Here is a 15,390-nt window from a genome sequence, read left to right as displayed (position 1 = left end):
CCTCGGCCCATCTAGTCAATGGCAATCCATTTAACCTGCCTACTCCCATTGACCTGTGTGGGACCACAGCTCTCCATACTCCTACCATCCATGTACTTATCCAAACTTCTCTTAAAGGTTGAAATCGAGCTCACACGCACCACTTATGCTAGAAACTTGTTCCACACTCTCACGACCCTCTGAATGAAGATGGTTCCCCTCGTGTTCCCCTTAAACTTTTCACCTTTCATCCTTAACCCGTGACCTCTGGCTGTAGTCCCACCCAACATCAGTAGAAAGAACCTGCTTGCATTTACCCCAATCCATACACCTCATAATTTTGTATACCTCTATCAAATTTCTTCTCAATCTTCTACATTCCAAGGAATAAAGTCTGAACCTGTTCAGTCTTTTCCTATAATTCAGGTCCTCCAGACCCGGCAGCATGCTTATTAATTTTCTTTGTACTCTTACAACCTTATTCACATCTTTCCTGTAGGTAGGTGACTGAAAATGCCACACAATACTCCAAATTAGGCCTCAACAATGTCACCACAAATTATGAAGGATGCACTAAAGGATGGGTTTTGCATATAATACATAGCAAAGAGCAAGTTTTAATTTAGTAAAGTCCTACCTGGGGATTGAGCTGTGTTTTCTATATTCAGCACGATGTTCTCCTTAATCTGGCAGTTTCCTAGGACCTGCAAGTACTGCTCCAATTTCTCTTGAACTGCCAGTTCCATTCTAATAGTGCCGCTGCACAGAAAAAAATAAAACAAGAAGAGATCTCTTCAGAGGCTGAATCTCAAAGATGCTACTTGTAAGCTTATTGGTTGAAGCCTGCTTTCGATGGTTCTGGAAATTAATTTTCTCTCATTTTTTAGTCTTGAAATTTGGTCCCCAAAACATCCTTGGGGCTACATTGCTTGCAGCCAGCATTTTTCATCATCTGGAAGGCAAAAGTAAATTTTATCTAGTATTGGAAATACACTCAGTGATCATGTTATTAGGAACACCTGCACACCTGCTCCTTAATTCAAATATCTAATCAGCAACTCAATGCATATAAACATTCAGACATGGTCAAGAGGTTCCCTTGTTGTTCAGACCAAACATCAGAATGGGGAAGAAATGGAATTGGGCATGAAGTAACTGTTGGTGCCAGACGGGGCTGTTTGAGCATCTGAGGTACTGCTGATCATCTGGGATTTTTCCAGCACAACACTCTCTGGAGTTTACAGAGAATGGCGTGAAAAACAAAAAAAAAAATCCGGTGAGTGGCAGTTCTATGGGTGCCTAATTAAATGAGCGAGGTCAGAGGAGAATAGCCAGCTGGTTCAAGCTGACTGGAAGGCGACAGTAACTCCAATAAACATGCCTTACAACAGTGGTCTGCAGAAGAGCACCTCCGAAACACAATGTATCAAACCTTGAAGTGGATGGGCTACAACAACAGAAGACCATGAACATGCACTCAGTGATCACTTTTAATCGGTACAGGTGGACACTGAAGGTATAGTGTGATAATGATTGAGAGTACAAATTTGTTCACACATCCTTCAAAGGAGGAATTCACTATTTGTCCCCTCATGGCAAGGAAACCCATTGCAACCTGATTCAACAGACAGAAAATTTTGGAGGAAATCGGCTGCTCAGGCAGCATCTAAGTGAGAAAAGGAACAGTTAATGTTTTGAAGCTTTCAATGCCAACCATCTTTTCTTGTTCAGTGTATGGACTGATACAATTCACTGAGAGCTAGTACAGATGACATTTTCCTCAAACCATGTATCATTTCAGTAGTTATTGAGCATTCTTTTGTCTGATCCATTTGCTTCTCATATGCTGCCAGGCTGAGGATATTCTTGCTGTGCAACAGTCTCTGTTTTCTGTCTCCAGCTCAGAGACGATAAAAATGCTTTGGACCGCCTGGAGATTTGAGATCGTTGTGCTCTTCTGAACATTACATGAGAAAGAATACAAGTATTAGGTCACCTGGTCCCTTAAACCTGCCCTGGCATTCAATATCATCAAGGCTGATGTATTGCTAGTCTTGCGTCAGTTTCACAGAACTCAATTCCCCAATCTTTCAAAAACTTCCCTAGCTCCTCTTTAGAAACACGAGAAAATCTGCAGATGCTGGAAATCCAGAGCAACACACACAAAATGCTGGAGGAACTCAGCAGGCCAGGCAGCATCTGGGGAAAAGAGTAAACAGTCAATGTTTTGGGCTGAGACCATTCATCGGGACTGAAAAAAGGGGAAGAGTCAGAGTAAGAAGGTGGGGGGAAGGGAGGAAGAAGTAGAAGGTGGTAGGTGATAGGTGAAACCAGGAGAGGGGGAGAGGGTGAAATAAAGAGCTGGGAAGTTGATTGGTGAAAGAGATAAAGGGATAGGGAAGGGGCAATCTGATAGGAGAGGACAGAGGACCATAGAAGAAAGGGAAGGGGAAGGAGCACGAGAGGCAGGTGACAGGTAGGTAAGGAGATATGGTGAGAGAGGGAAACAGGACTAGGGACTGGTGAAGGAATGAAGGGGGAGGGCAATTAACAGAAGTCAGAGAAAGCCAAGTTCATGCCATCAGGTTGGAGGCTATCCAGACAGAATATAAGGCATTGCTCCTTCAACCTGAGTGTGGCCTCATGGTGGCAGCAGAGAAGACCGTGGACTGTCGTGTTGGAATGGGAAATAGAATTGAAATGGGTGGCCACCAGGAGATCCTGCTTTTTGTGGCGGATGGAGCGAAGCTGCTCAGTGAAGCAGTCTCCCAATCTTGCAGCGTCGCCTCACCTGAAAGAACTATTTGGGGCCCTGAATGGTAGTGAGGGAGGAGGCATAGGGGCAGGTATGGCACTTGTTCCACTCGCATGGATAAGTACCAGGAGGGAGATCAATACTGCCACCATGAGACCACACTCAGCTTGGAGGAGCAACACCTTATATTCTGTTTGGGTAGCCTCCAACCTGATGGCATGAACATTGATTTTTCTAATTTCTGGTAATTGCCCACCCCTCTCCCCTTCACTCCTTCACCATTCCCTACTCCTGTTTTCCTCTCTCACCTTATCTCCCTACCTGCCCATCACCTGCCTCTGGTGCTCCTCCCCCTCCTCTTTCTTCCATGGTCTTCTGTCCTCTCCCGTCAAATTCCCTCTTCTCCAGCCCCTTATCTCTTTCACCAGTCAACTTCCCAGCTCTTTACTTCCCCCCCAACCCACCCCTCTCCCCTTCACTCCTTCACCATTCCCTGCTCCTGTTTTCCTCTCTCACCTTATCTCCCTACCTGCCCATCACCTGCCTCTGGTGCTCCTCCCCCTCCCCTTTCTTCCATGGTCTTCTGTCCTCTCCCGTCAAATTCCCTCTTCTCCAGCCCCTTATCTCTTTCACCAGTCAACTTCCCAGCTCTTTACTTCCCCCCCAACCCACCCCTCTCCCGGTTTCACCTATTACCTGCCACTTTGTACCTCTTCCTCCCCTTCCCCCACCTTCTTATTCTGACTTCTCCCCTTCCTTTCCAGTCCCGATGAAGGGTCTCGGCCCAAAACTGTTTACTCTTTTCCATAGACGCTGCCTGGCCTGCTGTGTGTGTGTGTGTGTGTGTGTTTGTGTGTGTGTGCCTGTGTGTGTGCGTGCGCGTGTGTGTGTGTGTGTGTTTGTGTGTCTGTGTGCGTTTGTGTGTGTGTGTGTGTGTGTGTGTGTGTGTGTGTTGCTACCTCCTCTGAAAATGCTTCCAATGCTCTGCAATACAGAAAGCTCCCGAGATTCGCCAGCATCTCTGAGAAAAAAAATTCCTACTGGATCCTTTGATCTAATTTAAATTTATAGTTTAGAAAGGAAAAATCCCTCCAGGATTCTGTAAACTTAGAAGCTAAACTATGATATAGTTTAAGAAAATTAAACATAGTTCAAATCTGAAATCAAAACATAAAATGCTGGAAAAACTCAGTGAATCAGGCATCATCTGTAAAGGGCGAAACAGCTTAATGCTTTGGGCCTGAGTCCCTTCACCAGAACTGGGAATGGAAAAAAAAACAAGCTGGTCTTCGGCAGCAGATAAGATAGGGAGGGATTTGTAGGACAAAGGAAATACCTGTGATGGAGTGGGTGCAAGTGACTTACAGAGGACAGCAATCAACACATTAAACCTCTTTGTGTAATATGTTGCAAATGGCACTCAATAGCAGCCAGTCACTCAGCAAGCCAGCCTGTATAAACAGACAAAGAAATGCTGAGCCTAATGAATGACAGGCAGAAATGGACAGTTCTGGTACAGACGGAAAGACCTGAGGGATAACTAAAGTTAGAAATTTTGCTATTGAGTCTTGAAGGCAGCAACCTACCTGGCATAAGATAAGGTTTTGTTCATCAAGCTTGTATTGAGCCTTATTGTAATAGTGCAGGAGGTTATAGACAGAAGTATCAGTGTGAGTGAGATGGTGAGCTGAAGTGGCAGGTAGCTAGATGTTCAGGGTCACCCATGTGGACTGAACGCAGTGGTTTGCAGGAGTACTGATATGCTTGCTCAGCAAGGAAAGGGGTAGTTAGATCATGTGGATAGTCGGAGCTTTTTTCCCCAGGGCCGAAATAGCTAACATGAGGGGGCATAGCTTTAAGGTGCTTGGAAGTAGGTACAAGGGGGATGCCAGAGGTAAGTTTATCGCACAGAGAGTGGTGAGTTAATGGAATGCACTGCCAGCGAAGGTGGTCGAGGTGGATACAATAGGGTCTTTTATGAGACTCTTAGATAGGTACATGGAGCTTAGAAAAATAGAGGGCTATGCTGGAGGGAAACTCTAGGCAGCTTCTAGAGTAGGTTACATGGTCGACACAACGTTGTGGGCCGAGGGTCCTGTAATGTGCTGCAGGTTTTCTATGTTCTATGTTCCAATAGGTAATGTAAAAACAGACATTACAGACAGAGCAACAAATAAAAATTGCTAGAGGAACTCAGCAGGTCACAGAGTGAAATGAACAGTCAATGTTTCGGGTCAAAACCCTTCCTCCAGCATTTTTAGTGTGTTGCTCTGTTCCACCATCTGCTGTCTTCCTTATGTCTCCACTGTTGAAAGAAGCTGCAGAGATCGTCATGTTCGTATTGGTTCACTGAAAGAGCCTTACAGTTTGTTCTTCCATTGTGGCCCCAAACATCTTTACATTGCCAATTTCCTTTTGTCTCCATCTGTTTCTAAGCTTCCAAGATATGAACTGTGGATCACAGAAAATGTCTCATAATTTACATTAGATCCCTGTTGATATCTTAAACCTTCCCTGCAAAAAAACACACTCTTCTTCCACTAAATGCAGGAATTCTGCTGGAAGACATGACCACTTAGGGCATGGTTACAGGCCTTTCAGCCTATCAGTTTTTCTCTTGTCATGAAGCAACCACTTACACTAATTCCATTTTATTATATCTACTTTCCCATTAATTCTCCAGAGATTCTACCACTACCAATGCATTCAATAACATGTTAGGCACATTTGCAGCGGCAAATTAACCTACCAACTCACACATCTTTAGGGAAGTGCATTGAAACTGGAGCACCTGGAAGAAACACGTGGGTCTACGGGTTGTAGACGGGTCATATTCTGCATGGAGATCAGTGACCAGTGGTGTGCCTCAGGGATCTGTTCTGGGACCCCCACTCTTCGTGATTTTTTATAAGTGACCCGGATGAGGAAGTGGAGGGATGGGTTAGTAAACTTGCTGATGACACAAAGGTTGGGGGTGTTGTGGATAGTGTGCAGGGCTGTACAGAGGTTACAGCAGGACATTGATAGGATGCAAAACTGGGCTGAGAAGTGGCAGATGGAGTTCAACCCAGATAAGTGTGAGGTGGTTTATTTTGGTAGGTCAAATATGATGGCAGAATATAGTATTAATGATAAGACTCTTGGTAGTGTGGAAGATCAGAGGGAACTTGGGGTCCAAGTCCATAGGATACACAAATATGCTGCACAAGTTGACTCTGTGGTTAAGAAAGCATGTGGTGCATTGGCCTTCATCAATCGTGGGATTGAGTTTAGGAGCTGAGAGGTAATGTTGCAGCTATATAGGACCCTGGTCAGACCCCACTTGGAGTACTGTGCTCAGATCTGGTCACCTCACTACAGGAAGGATGTAGAAACTATAGAATGGGTGCAGAGGAGATTTATTAGGATGTTGCCTGGATTGGGGAGCATGCCTTATGAGAATAGGTTGAGTGAACTCAGTCTTTTTCCTTGGAGTGACGGAGGATGAGAGGTGACCTGATAAAGGTGTATAAGATGATGAGAGGCATTGATCGTGTGGATAGTCAGAGACTTTTTCCTGGGCAGAAGTGGCTAGCACGAGAGGGCACAGCTTTTTAAGGTGCTTGAAAGTAGGTACAGAGGAGATATCAGGGATAAGTTTCTCATGCAGAGAGTGGTGAGTGCGTGGAATGGGCTGACGGCGACAGTGGTGGGGGCGGATACGATAGGGTCTTTTAAGAGACTCCTGGATAGGTAATTGGAACTTAGAAAAATAGAGGGCTATGGGTAACCCTAGGTAATTTCTGAGGTAAGGACATGTTTGGCACAGCATTATGGGCCGAAGGGCCTGTATTGTGCTGTAGGTTTTCGATGTTTCTACATAGAGAATGTGAAAATTCTGCGCAGAGAGCATTCAAGTTCAGGATTGAAAGATCACTGAAGCTGTGAGGTAGCTCCCCTATCATCTGCACCATACATTGCCCTAGTATTCGAAACCTGCGACTTTTTTTTGTAGCATTGTACCTGGAAAGATTGAAGATGGCCAAAAGAATTTAAATGAAGCCTGTAAGACAGCACCAAGACTAATTGCTGAATAAGTTTCAAACAAAAAATGTTACTACCCTCTCACGGAAAATGTTTAACTGTTGGCATTGGACAGTGTATGAGCTAGATGTTATCTTCTCCCAAACAGATACTCTGGATATTAATGTTTACAAAATACAGAAGTGATGGAAGGGATGACGGAGGAACCGGCTAACATAGACTGGGTACACAGTGTGGGACTGTTGAGGAACAGTGGAAGACTTTCAAAGAGATTTTTCATGGTGCAACGGAAGTGTTTTCTAGTTAAAAGCAAGAACAGTAAAGGGTGAGAAGAGCCGGCCTTGGACAACTAAGGAAATAAAAGAAGACAACTAACTAAATGCTCATGCATACAGTCACCTAGAGTAGTGGTAAACTGGAAAATTAGGAAAACTTTAAAAAGCAACAAAGAACCACTAGGCAAGCAATGAAAAAAGATACATAGATTTTGCAGAGCCTTTAAAAAGTATCCACCCCCCCACCTGGAAGTTTTCATGTTTTATTGTTTTACAACATTGAATCACAGTGTATTTAATTAGGCTTTTTTTCACTGATCAACCGAAAAAGACTCTTTTGTTTCAAAGTGAAAACAGATTTCTACAAAGTGATCTAAATTTATTACAAATATAAAACACAAAATAATTGATACCACAGGTATTCTCCCCCTTTAATATGACACACCAAATCATCACTGGTGCAGCCAATTGGTCTTAGAAGTCACATAATTAGTTAAATGGAGATCTCTGTGTGTACGCAAGGTGTTTCAATTGATTGTAGTGGAAGGTCAGTATCCTGGCAAAAACTACGCCATGAAGACAAGAGAAAACCCCAAGCAACTCCACCAAAAGGTTATTGAAAAGCACAAGTCAGGAGAAGGATGCAAGAAAATTACCAAGTCACTGAATACCCCATGGAGTACATTTCTATAGGTGTACCATAGAACAGCTGCATCACTGTCTGGTATGGGGGTGGGGGGCTACTGCAGAGGACCAGAAGAAGCCGCAGAGCGTTATAAATTTAGTCAGCTCCATCTTGGGCACTAGCCTACAAAGTACCCAGGACATCTTCAAGGAGCGGTATCTCAGAAAGGCAGTGTCCATTATTAAGGACCTCCAGCACCCAGGACATGCCCTTTTCTCACTGTTACCATCGGGTAGGAGGTACAGAGGCCCGAAGGCACACACTGTAATTAATAAATTAATTTATTTATTTTTTCTTCTTCTTCTGTGTTATGTGTTGCACTGAACTGCTGCTAAGTTAACAAATTTCATGACACATGCCAATGATAATAAACCTAATTCTGATTCTGATTAAGTCAATCATCAAGAAATGGAAAGAATATGGCACAGCTGTAAATCTGCCTAGAGCAGGTCGTCCTCAAAAACTGAGTGACCGTGCAAGAAGGTGTCTAGTGGATGCGTTACAAGCTTCAGTGGCTGAGATGGGAGACACTGTGCATACAACAACTGTTTCCCGGGTGCTTTACCAGTCGCTGCTTTATGGGAGTGGCAAAGAGAAAGCCACTATTGAAAAAAAGAACTCACATGAAATCTCAACTAGAGTTTGCAAGAAGGTATGTGGGAGACTCTGAAGTCAGATGGAAGAAGGTTCTATGGTGTGATAAAACCTAAATTGACCTTTTTGGTCATCAGAGTAAATGCTATGTTTGGCATAAGCCAAACACCACACATCATCAAAAACATACTATCCCTATCATGAAGCATGGTGGTGACTGCATCATGCTGTGGGGATACTTCACTGCAGCAAGTCCTGGAAGGCTTGTGAGGGTAAAGCCTAAAATAAATGCAGCAAAATACAGGAAATCCTGAAGGAAAACCTGATGCAGTCTGCAACAGAATTGTGGCTTGGGAGAAGATTTGTTTTCCAACAAGACAATGACCTCCATAAAGCTAAAGCTACACAGGAATGGCTTAAAACAACAAAGTTAATGTCCTGGAGTGGCCAGGTCAGAGTCCAGACCTCAATCCAATTGAAAATTTGTGGCTGGACTGCTCACTCAAGATCCCCAAGCAATCTGATAGAGCTTGAGAAGTTTTGTAAAGAATGGGGAAAAATTGTATTGTCCAGATGTGCAAAGTGGATAGAGACTGCCTACACAGACTCAAGGCTGTAATTGTTGCCAAAGGTGCATCTACTAAATATTGACTTGAAGGGGGTGAGTAATTATGCACTCAATTATTTTGTGTTTAATAATTGTAATAAATTTAGACCATTTGTAGAAACTTGTTTTCATTTTGTCACGAACAAGTCTTTTCTGTTGACCAGTGCCAGAAAAGCCAAATTAAATCCACTGTGATTCAATGTTGTAAAACAGTAATCATGAAAACTTCCAAGGGGAGTGAATACTTTTTATAAGCACTGCAGGTCCCTTGGAAGATGTGAAGTGGTATGAATGTTGGGTAATGTGGAAATGGCTGAGTCTTTGAATGACTATTTTGTGATAGTTTTCATGGCGGAGGATATGTGCATACGTAGATGCCATGGGAGATGAGAGCCTCAGTACAATTAGTAGGCCTAAGAGTAGATAAGTCCCTGGGTGCTGATGGGATACTGAAAGAAATGACAGACATTATAATAGACTCGTTTGTGATAATTTACCAAAATTCTCTGGATTTGGGCAGGTCCTGGCAAAAGTTCTACACTCTTCAACTAACAATAATATACCACAGTATTAAGTATGTAGAAGGCCTTCAGTACCATTACACACATCACTGGAAGCGCCCAATTTGCAGCCCTGGGAAGACAGGAATGATCACTAAAAAGTTGTTTGGTTGACTAAATTGTAGTTACTGCAAACTTGCTCTGTCCTGCAGGCTAATCCATTCCAAGTTTGTTGTATTTATCCAACAGTGATCCAAAGCAATTGTGATGGAGGGAAACACCACTCATGGTTTCTAGGACAATGGAGATTTTGTTTGGGTGGAAATCCCTAGCAACCCCCTTCTAAGGAGATCCATGTGTTACACTACCACATTGTTTCCAGTCTCTTGTCAAATGACTAAAACAAGATATCCTAATAAGTCAAAAAGAAACAGACATACCAGAAATAATGACTCTGGTGAAGCTAAACAGAGCAGGTTGTTTCAAGAGGTGGTGCTGTTGAACTTGAATTTATTGATGTTGATTTATAATGGAGAGCTATACAAATTCAAGAAATTTTGCAGTTGCCAATGAGTCCATGAGAACCTCTGAGGAAAAATCGTTATCTTTTACAGCTTTAAGAAGTTCAAGCACTCTACTTACTAATGTGTGATTGCCAACACTAAGCTGCATTTTCTTGCAGATAGGATTCTACTAAACATTGCATTGTTTTCTCATACCTCTATGTAGTTATGTAGCTACTTCACTGTATCTTTGACATCCACTCATACCTGACTTTACTTGATTTTAACATTGACCTATTGATAGCCCAGCATTCAATTGTCCAGAAATCCTAATAGTTCAGCATCTGCCCCCCTCATTAGTCTGGAAGGCGGGCCAGAGGTCTAAACTATGAGAGGATTATGTGGCCGGGGCTGGAGGTGTGATCCAGAGTTCTTGTATATTTCCTACTCCCTTAAGTTAACTGAAGCATTTATTATACTATTATATAAGTGTATTAAAGAAAGTGAAATAAAAGTGTGTCTAGGTTTGGAGTAACATCCAATAGTCCGGAAAATCTGAAGGTCCTGCATTGTCAGAATCCCAGTGGTGATAGATTGCTGGAAGTTTACTGACCATCCATTGGAATCATTTGGCCTGATTTGGCTGCATTGGTTGATCACTGCCATTCAAGGTTGAAATATAGTGCTGAGATGCAACCCATAAAAGGGCTGTGGATTCCCCTTAAGAGGGAAAATATCTCATTAACAGGAAATGCTTGCACAAAAATACTGCAATAAGTAGATACTTTCAATTGGAGGCTTCTTTACAAAATAAAAGAGAGGTGGGTTATCATGCTTGGGTCTCCACAGTACAACATACAGCAGGCTAGGAAATCTACCAAAGTAAGCTTGGTAGATGGCAAAGAATGAATGACTCAGAGATTTCCTCTTGCCTGGTTGATCCATAACTCTTCTGGAAACATTGGTCTCAATCTTCTGACACTATTCCATTACTAAGGTTGGGAATTATCCATATTTTCCATTTTCCAGCATTGCTAGCCTTAAACTGATGGTAGCATGTTCCATTCACCAGTGATGCACCAGTAGACTCGTGACACAGACAGGCAGGGCAGCAGAATATCCCATGAGCTCTCAGGCTCGGAAATCTGTCTTCCCCATTCAACACTGGCTACAAGTTCTTGCATGTCTGTTAATGTCAAGTACTTCCATTTTCAGTGAACCAGGGGTAGGGCCACACAGATAATCACAGCCATTTTTCAAGTTTTAAGGTTATTTGCCTGATGTGATTTCTACAGAAATACTGTGTCCAAAACAATACTAGAGTAAACCAGGTCAGGGCCTGTTATTTGACACATTTTGTGCAAAAGTCAGGAGCAGAGGTTTTTCATGTACTTTTTAACACTTTACATATTTTCCATTCGTTTTAGGATTCAGCAATCTCAAAAATATAATCACATTAAAATTACAATGTTTAAACCATTCTTGACATAGTAAAGCTCAGATTCAGAGTTAATAAACAAATGGATCTCTTGTTATATGCTTGTCCAGAAATCACTAATGGTTTTCCATCTGGCTCACTGGGTGCTGTTTTCCATACTCCTTTTAAACTTACCCAAGTCTCATTTCCTTTGCTCCACTTAAACCCACTCGGGTCCTATTTCCAACAACTTTAAATTCGCCAGGTTCATTGGAAAATGTACTATACTCCAATGCAACGTATTTTTAAAAATGTAAAGGTGTGTCAGGTTACTAATAAGAATAGCATCCAACAGGCTAGAAAGTCTGCCAGCCCAGCATCTCCAAAATCCCAGAGATGCCAGATTACTGGAATTTTAATTTTGGAGTTTCTGGCGTTCAGATTTATAGCCTCTCCAGCCCCATCTTGTGGTAGAAGATGGAACAGGTGTGATTTCGTCACAGAATTGTAATGCACAAATAAGGAGCGCCTGACATGCATGGAAAATGTATTATACTGTGTAAATAATTACCATACCAAAGAACAATTCATCTGATTCCTGCCTGCTTCATTACACTCATAATGCAGATACACAGCTAAGCTGCAATTAGGTATCCTTACATTTATTTTTAGGTCAAACACAGTGATATTTAAAGAAATATTTTTTTTAACATTGTTATTATTTAAACAGTATTCTATGTTATAGGCTTTACTGTTTTCCAGCCAAATTTTATGAGTAAATGGCAGACTAAATTGAAATAAATTATATCACAAGACAAATTAATTGTCACTTAAAGTTAAATTGGATAGCTATATGGACAGGAAAGGAATGGAGGGTTATGGGCTGAGTGCAGGTCAGTGGGACTAGGTGAGAGTAAGTGTTCGGCACGGACTAGAAGGGCTGAGATGGCCTGTTTCCATGCTGTAATTATTATATGGTTATAAATTGGGATTTGGGTTCTTTCTAGTTGTAGTATTGCTAAATATTTAGGGACTTCTCCATTTTAATTATTTACCAAGTTAATTTCTGAAATTTATTTTTCCACAAGCTTTAGGCTAGAAAGTAGCTAGATGAGGCAGAAATTATTTTGAATATATATAAACCTTCTTGGTTTTTTTTCATCTCTTTATTGGTCTGAAACTGGTTACCAAATAGTAAAGGATCCTTTAAACAGGAAATGCTGTTTTCAAATGAAAATTACTTAACAGCTGCTGACAAGATATGATTTTACTGGTAGAATCTGTTAATTCAAGCCGCATTTAGAATAAATGTACAGTAGCCTGTAGAAGTCTTAGGCACATGTACAGGTATATAGTTAGAGTGCTTAAGACTTTTGCACAGTCCTGTAGTGATTTTATATATTGCACAGTACTGCTGCCACAAAAAAAAAACAAATTTCATGAGATGTCTGAGTGATACTAAACCTGATTCTGATTTGAGTCTCTATTGTGGGTTGAGAGTGAAAAGGAGGCAGGAAGAGGGGATCATGTTTGGCAAAAGGGGGAAGGAGAGGGAAGGAGGCAGGAAGCACCGGAGAGGCATTCTGTAATGATCAATAAACCTATTGCTTGGAATCAAATGACCTTGCTTGATGTCTCTCATCTGGGTGTGTCTGCCCCTGTGCCAACACCCACCCCTGACATTGTTCCTCCTTTTCCACCTGTCCCATGCCCCTCCCGCAGTGCTCCACCTTCTCCATTCCCATCATCCTTTACTCCCGCCAGATTTATAAACTCACTCTCCACTCCATGTTGACATATACAGTGCTGTGCAAAATATTTAGGCACCCTAGCTATATGTACCTGCCTAAAGCCTTCGCACAGTACAGTATATTCACAATCAGTTGTAAGTTGCCTTCAATGTCAGCAGAGAGTGGACTGTGACAAAGGGAAGGCAGCTAGCTGCTAGAAGCAAGGTACTGTATCTGTAGCACAAAAGCTTGTTCATTCTCCTTATATGACTTAGTCGCCATTATTTTTCCTTCTGTCAAAACTGTAATGTATAAGTCATGAATTTTTGTGACAGATTTATGAATGCACTTAAATGTGTACAAATAAGCTTGTGTTTACCTGAGTATACATTATGTATATCCTGTATACATGTATGTCCTGAGAGCTCATTTATGTATAATGCTGTTATGCAGGTGTGTTTTGCGTATTCTGAGTGCAAGTGTATGTGTGCATAAACTCATCTAGAACTCTGTTGTCAACATTGATTCTTCTTCATCATCATACCCAAGCTAGACCAGCATTTGCTCTGATGAAGCCACAACTTTAAACCGATAGTGCTTGCTTTCAATTCTTTAAGTAGTGTTTCTCCCCAGTTGTGTCATTATTTTGTTTGATTAAACTTCTGTTAATAACCTTCAGGAAATATCACTTTGGAGGTTCTATGTAAATGTAAGTACTTGTGCATAAATAAATACGTTTGTGTGAATGCACAATAGTATTCCATGTAGATGTGTGAGTCAGTGCAATCATCTGGTAGTTTGGATGACACCTGGATTATTCCGATGGGTTGCATAAATTGTTGGGGGTCAGCTGTGAAACATCAGTGTGTTTTATTTGTACTGCTGACATTACATGAACACTGCAAAGAAGTTGCCATGGTTACAGCTTGCACTTAGTGATGGAAAGGATGGGCAGAGAGATGTTGATATATTTTTAAACTGTCTTTGGCTCATTAGAAACTAAGTATAATAGGCTGCTTCCCGCTGTTATCTTTGGATATTGGATGGCTTAGGATAGGGGACTCATGCTTCAAACAGTTGGTATTAATTACTGCCAAAAGTTCAGAAATTTGGCAAATTGCACAGAATACCAGAAGGGAACTCATTTTCTATTGCTCAGATAAAATATATTTCAATAAACAAAATCTGCACTTGCATTTCAGCACCAGAAGGTGACAGTCTGAGAGAGAGTGAGAAAGAGAGAGGGAGACAGACAGAATTCTATAGGAAACACACCCATGTGAATTTTGATGACTGACATTCCACGTGTATTTTACTGATTGATGCAGGAAGCCTAAGCATAGCCAAAGGCCCTCTAGTACTTCTGATTTGAATGTGAAGGTCTGGATTAAGAACTTCTCCAGTCTTATTGGTGCCCAATCAGTCCAGGAGAGTTGGTCCTTTGCTTGGGAAGCTGACAATCATCTCAGCTTTGTAATATCAGTCAGACTCCAAGATCAGGAAATAATTGATCCTGACATCCCCCTTTAAAGTCTATAGATATAATGACAACTTTTTATTTCTGTCTGGGTCCTCCACTGAAAAGGCCAAAGGCCCCACTATTCTATCTATTGGTGGATTGACCTGGCTATATGACTAATGGTCCCGGACTATATAATGAACAGGCCCTTTGGCCCATCTAGTCCATACCTAAACCATTTAAACTGCCTGCTCCCATCAACCTGCACCGGGACCATAGCCTGTTTCTGTAGTGTACTTCTCTATGACTCTGTGACTCTAATTGTCTTCATTGAACCCTGCTATCTAAATAAGGTGTGACTTTGCTTGAAGGTTGTCACCTGAGCAGAAGGGAATCAGTGCATCAGGACTTTAGTTCAACAAGGGATTTTGAACTAAATGAGAATGAGGCTAAAAACAATTTTTATGTGGAAAATGCATGGCAATTTCCAGTGAATGTACTTGCACAGATAAAAGCAGACATTTGAAGGTTGCTATCCCTAGTGTGATGCACCTCCAAAAACTACCCAATCCATTGGACTCAGAAATCTCATACATAAAACAGCATGCCATACACATATCCAAAAACTGCCCAGCAGAAATTGGGCATGGACCATTCCCTTGTCACTATCATTTCAGCATGTGACTGACATTAATTACTGGTAAAACTGATTGATTATCTTGATTAAGGTTACATTTGTGTTACAAATTAACACACGTCTTTGATGCATTAAACAAGAGTCAGAGTTAGCATTAACTCCCAATTTGGAGTCAGCACAAAAGCAGAGTCAAGGGTTGAGGGATTATGATTGGTCTGAGGATGAG

At 41.7% G+C, this 15,390-nt stretch overlaps 1 long non-coding RNA gene across 1 annotated transcript in view; it reads right to left on the bottom strand.

Moving 5' to 3' along the window:
- The window catches only part of LOC140186772 (uncharacterized), an 87,837-nt gene that overhangs the window by 17,028 nt on the left and 55,419 nt on the right, over positions 1 to 15,390 (bottom strand). Inside the window, exon 7 of the long non-coding RNA XR_011882939.1 lies at positions 617 to 738. This is a non-coding gene — a long non-coding RNA (uncharacterized lncRNA). The remainder of the gene's footprint in view (positions 1 to 616; positions 739 to 15,390) is intronic.

The sequence above is a fragment of the Mobula birostris genome, chromosome 23 (genome assembly GCF_030028105.1).
Source record: "Mobula birostris isolate sMobBir1 chromosome 23, sMobBir1.hap1, whole genome shotgun sequence".
NCBI lineage: Eukaryota > Metazoa > Chordata > Chondrichthyes > Myliobatiformes > Myliobatidae > Mobula > Mobula birostris.
This window is presented reverse-complemented; position numbering and strand designations above follow the sequence as displayed.